Genomic DNA, 6,000 nt, shown 5'->3' with positions numbered 1-6,000 from the left:
AACCATTATGGGAAAGATAGATTTTACAAACGGAAGTAAATTTACTATCATGATACTCTAGCATTAATCCATTGTTATGATTTGTGCTACAATTAAATTATTTATTAACTAGACATGGAAATGTTTATATTAACGTAGGTATATGAATGGGCGACAATAACAATGAAAGATTGTGATTACAAATCATTGTGATGAACGACATGATGGCAATGTGATTACAAATCATTGTGATAAACAATAGTGATGGCAATGAAGCATGATTTAAGTCGATGATATGAAGGTAATTTTCTGAATGAAATGAATGAAAATGTAAATGGAATATTGACATTTCAATTATTAATCATAAATGAGTGAAAATTCATAACAATAATAGATAAAGAGAAGATTTCCCAAATCATGAATGGGTATGGTATATATATCCAAACAATACTCAATGTTACATTAAGTTGGGTCATCATGTTTACAAATAAAATTATCGAAATTGTGCGTTCTGATTTGGCATAGTTTGTGAGGTAACTAACAGTATGCATGGGAGGTTAAGTTATACCCTTCTCATGTGTTTATACTAATCGAGAAAGTAGGTCGGCGTGAATATTTTCACAGCCTGGTATGTGAGAGATACTGAAAGTGTAATTTTGCAAAAATAGACTCCACCTTAGTACTCTACTATTATTCATTTTGTTATTTCTTATGTACGTGAGTGGTTTATGGTCCGTTTCGACCACAAACTCTTTTAGCAGTAGATATCTGCTGAATGTCTTTAAAGCAAAGACGATGGCCAGTCCTTCACGCTCTATTACAGAGTATCGTGATTCTCTGTCCAATAATTTTCTGCTTGCATATAAGCAAGGCATTAGAGTTCCCTCATGCTCCTGTAATAGTACACCTGCGATGCCCTTATCAGACGCGTCAGTTCTTACAACAAATTCTTTTGATATGTCGGGTAATTTAAGAATTGGTTCTGAACAGAGTAATGCCTTTAATTGGTTAAAGCTATTCTGACACACTTCTGTCCAAACAATTTTGTTCGGTGACCCATTCTTTGTCAGATTTGTTAGCGGTGTCGCGATGTGCGCGAAGTTGTAAATGTATTTCTTGTAAAAATTTAGGAGCCCAAGTACTTTGCGTACTTCTTTTTTTGTCTTAGGTGGTTGCAATTGTGCGATTTTTGTTTGTTTTTCTGTCTCGGGTGTCTGTGTCCCATGACCAACGGTATGACTAATCCTGCATTTGCAACTTCGATATTAGTAAACATAGGTTGCGACACTGTGTCTCTATCGAAATATTTTTTTAGCATATTTGCATGGAATGTCTTTGTTGTGTTGTTAATTTTAATCTCGTAATTAACATTAGATCGTACTGCTAATACCTTGAATGGTCCTTTCCATGTAGCTAAAAGTTTACTCGAGTCATCGGGTAAGAGTATTAGTACTTTGTCACCAATCTCAAATTTTCTTGATTTGCTTTTGCGATCAGAGTATTCCTTGTATTTCTCTGCTTTTTTAGTGACGGATTCCTGTGCTAGCTTACACGTGTCCTCTATTCTGTCTTTCAGGTTTCTTACATATTCGTAAGCAAACATAATTTCGTTATTGTCCTCCTCATTCCCTTTACAAATGTCGGCTACTATATTGATCGGGCCGCGAGGTGATCGTCCATACATCAACTCAAATGGGGAGTAGCCTGTAGATTCTTGGGGTATTTCTCTATATGCAAATAGGATTGCTGGTAAGTATCTGTCCCAATCATCTGGTTTTTCTGCTGACACTTTTCTTAACATATTCTTTAGAGTGCCATTAAATCTTTCACAAAGACCATTTGCTTGGGGGTGGTAGGGAGTTGTGAATGAGTGTTGGATTCCCATGAGTTTCATGGTTTCATGCATCATATGTGATGTAAATTGGGGTCCATTGTCCGACAGTATCTCATTTGGTATGCCTATTCTAGTAAAAATTGTCATCAATGCTTCAGCTATGTGATCCGATGTAGTTGATTTCAATGCTATCGCTTCTGGCCACCTGGTTGCGTAATCGACTAGTGTTAGTATGTGTGTATGGTTTCTATCTGATTTTGTTAAAGGGCCTATAATGTCAATTGCAACTTTTTGAAAAACTTTTTCAATAACTGGGGTTGTCTCTAATGGCAATCTCGGTATTCTGCCTTTTGCGACTCTTCTTTGGCATGTGTCACACGATTTCACATATTCTCGGACGTCTTTAGTAATTCCAGGCCATGTGAAATTCTCGGATATTCTCTTCAATGTGGAAGAGCTCCCAAGATGTCCAGAAGTTATTGAATCGTGCGCTATTCCAAGGATTTTGTTTCTGTAAATACTCGGCGTGACCAGTTGTTTAGCTATTTTGTTTCTTTTCCTATGTAACCTGAACAGAATATCTTTTTCAATGATGTATTCAACTTTTGATTTCGTCCCTTTGTTTGCGATATTGAAATATGATGTTAAAGTCGGGTCCTTTTTCTGTTCTTCAATGAACGTGTTCCTGTCAAATTGTTGTGGTTCTAGAGAAATAGTCATTGGCTTCTCTGTTGTCTTAGTCATTTTTCTTGTTTCTGCTAGACAAGCTGTTTCTTGGGTTAATGACCATTCCTTTACATCTATTGGGTTGTCTTTAAGACCTTTTATATTGCCAACAATAACATCAGCGACGGGGTTGGGAAGTATACAGCATTCCACTATTCCTGTATAGTATGGGGTTTCTATGTACACGTTAGCTGTTTCAAAGGTTTCGACTGTGCCACTGAATGTGATGCATTGTACCGTTTTTCCAGTTTTGTCTTCGTCATTGATCAAAGATGCTTTTATTCCTACTGTACTGCATCCTGTGTCTCTCAATATTTTGCAATCAGTTCCATTAGCTTTGCCTTCACAAAAAAATAGCGATCCTGATTTGTGAGTTTGTGTTAAAAGTGACATACCTTTCACGCAATACACATTTATATTTTCTCCTGACATTATTCGTGTCTGATTATTTACACTGGTTTGGAGTGATGCATTTGCAGTTTCTTTCGGATATCCCACGATTTTGTAACATTTGTCTGCTGTGTGGCCTTTCATTCCACAATATTGACATTTAATTATAGGTTTGTTGGTTTTCTTATACTCAGTATTATTGTCAGTGCTATTTCTTGTTTTGTTTTGATAGGGTCGGCTATGGTCTCTATTGAACTGTTTGTTCCATGGTTTGTTACTATGATCATCTTGTTTCACTTGCGTGTTCCGAGTGATTGATCGGCTCGTTCTATTTGAGTACTGAACTTTAGGTGTACCTGGACTCTGAGCAGCAGCAGCGTAGTATGGTTCCTTCAATGTTCTGCTAAGGGGTGTCAATGGATGTGCGCTGTTAAAGTTTTCTGCGTAGATTTTTAATTTGTCCAAGTTTTCTGGCTTTCTCTCTTTAAAGAATGCGACTAAATCTGGGTTGCAAGCTTGATAGATTCGATTCTTCAGCGTGAGATAGTAAAGGCCTGCAAAGTCGTCTTGTTTTACGTTTGCCAACTCAAGCCACCGATTTAGAAATTGAGTAATTCGGTTCACGAATGTATTAAAGTCTTCTCCACTTTCCGGGTTTGCAGTGTGAAACCTTTCCTGGTAACCATCTTCCGTTAATCTAAATCTTTTTAGTAGAGCGTCTTTAATTTTACCATAATCATCTGCATCTTCAGTTGTTAAGGTATAGAAAACTTTTAGCGGTTCTCCAGATAAGCAGTTAATCAAGGCTGTGGCCCATTTGCTTTCTGGCCAACGATAACCTTTAGCCTGAACTTCGAATCGGTGTAAGAAGGATTCTAAACAGTCTGAGCGTTCATCGTATGTTGGCATGCGTGGAAGTTTCACGAAAAATTCATCACTATTATTATGTTTTCTTTCATGACCGGTTTTTGTTTTTTCAATTTCCAGCATCATTTGGGTCCTTTTGGTTTCTTCTTCTGCTAAAGCTATTTGTCTTTTTAGTTCCTTTTCTTGGACTCTTTCTTCTCGTTCTTCTCTACGTATTCTTTCTTCGTGTTCTTTTTCTTCTCTACGAATTCTTTCTTCATTTTCTTCTCTACGAATTCTTTCTTCGTGTTCTTTTTCTTCTCTACGAATTCTTTCTTCATTTTCTTCTCTACGAATTCTTTCTTCGTGTTCTTTTTCTTCTTTACGAATTCTTTCTTCATTTTCTTCTCTACGAATTCTTTCTTCATGTTCTTTTTCTTCTTTTACTTTCTCTTCGCACCATGAAAATATTCTTTCCTGGGGTATTTCTAAGTCCTTTGCGAGACTTAAGTATCTTTTATATGCTTCCATGTTGCAATAAATTAGTTACGATGTTTTATATATATTATATTGACAGGATACTGTTACTGACTGTTTTATTTATTTACACTTACTGGAATGAACTGTTCTATTTTTAGAAATCTCTCTCTCTTATTTCAACTTATTATGTATGTTGAATTTGATGCCTTTTATCGTTATATCTTATAAAGCAATGTGTCAATACAATGCGGAGTTATTATGACTTGAGTCAATAACAATGTGTCAATCGCGTGTACTCTAAACTATGTTACTACGAACAATGTATCACCAATGTGTGTGACTCGTCGTTAGTTTGTGTACAATTATTCGCAATGACGCTAATATACTAGAGTGTGATAACAATAATAGGATGCCAAAATAATCCCAAGTTATCTATCACTAAATATAACACGACGGCTAGTAGACTCCTTTTATTATTATTTAGTTTTTAAAGACTCACTTTTCAGAACATAATATATAAGTGGTTTTCGGTAACAGTAATATGCCAAAAATGCATTTAAAACAAATCACTATGCAAAACAAATCACGATGTTATAGTTACTATGTGATGCCCAACTCATGTAAAAGAGAATAATGAAGGATATATTTACCAACTCAGTTCGTGGCTGGGACCTCTCTCTTGTTCAATGGTTGTTCAACAATTGTAATTAGGCATTGAAGTGTTTAACAGTGATGTCTGAAATACAAAACAATAAAATATCGTAAGATTTACAATAGTTCCAAAATGTGTTCACAACACTGAGTGATTGGATGATAGGTGAATGAATCGTTATGGAATGTAAACATATTGAAAACAATTCATGAATGAGGCAAACAACAAAATGAAATGAGTGATATAATAACAAAGTGGACAAGGAATGAATGAATGAATGAAAAACTGAGTGAATAAATGAATGAATGAATGGATAATGTATGAATGAAAGAATGAAGGGAGGAATAAATGTATGAATGATTGGATAAATGAGTGAATAAACGAATGAATGGATGAATGAATGAATGAATGAATGAATGAATGAATGAATGAAATGAATACAATGAATGAATGAATAATTTATAAATGAATAAATGAATGAAGGAATGAATCAATAAAATGCTATTCAATTTGAATGAAAGAATGAATGGATAAATTGCTATTCCATTTAAATGAAGAAATGAAAAAGAAAAAAAAAATAATCCTGTAAATAGGGAGTTCAATTAAAATATGATCAAGTGGGGCAATTAAGAGTTTTACAATTTAAACTTTAAGGTTAGATGAAATAGATATAAGTAACTAAATAAATTCAATTCTTTATATGTGTCCCCTCCAAAATGTCATGGTCTCAAGTGAGTAAAGAGCTACTCGACTATGCATAAAGATATATGTAGAATGAGGCCCCAGAATTTACTAGTTACTATAAATGAAAAACAATTAACGATTTGTTTACAATGAAATAAAAATAATGATGAGATTTAATTAAAAGAGATAAACAGTGATCGTGGCAGTTACAAATAGAGGTATGAATATTTTACGTAACTTATGATAATATGTCAGGTTCGTAAGTTTACGTTTCCAGCAAGTGATGGGCTTGGATGATCTATTCCTCTGATAACAGGATCGGACTCGTAAAATTCCACTTCCAGGCAATTGGTAAGAGGTTATAGTGTAGTACAGCGGGCTTGGGTTTGATCCTTGAAGATTATACAAT

Source organism: Berghia stephanieae, chromosome 2 (genome assembly GCF_034508935.2).
Source record: "Berghia stephanieae isolate SIO BIC M18660-M18661 chromosome 2, UCSD_Bste_1.3, whole genome shotgun sequence".
NCBI classification, from domain to species: domain Eukaryota; kingdom Metazoa; phylum Mollusca; class Gastropoda; order Nudibranchia; family Aeolidiidae; genus Berghia; species Berghia stephanieae.
Note: the sequence above shows the minus strand (reverse complement) of the source record.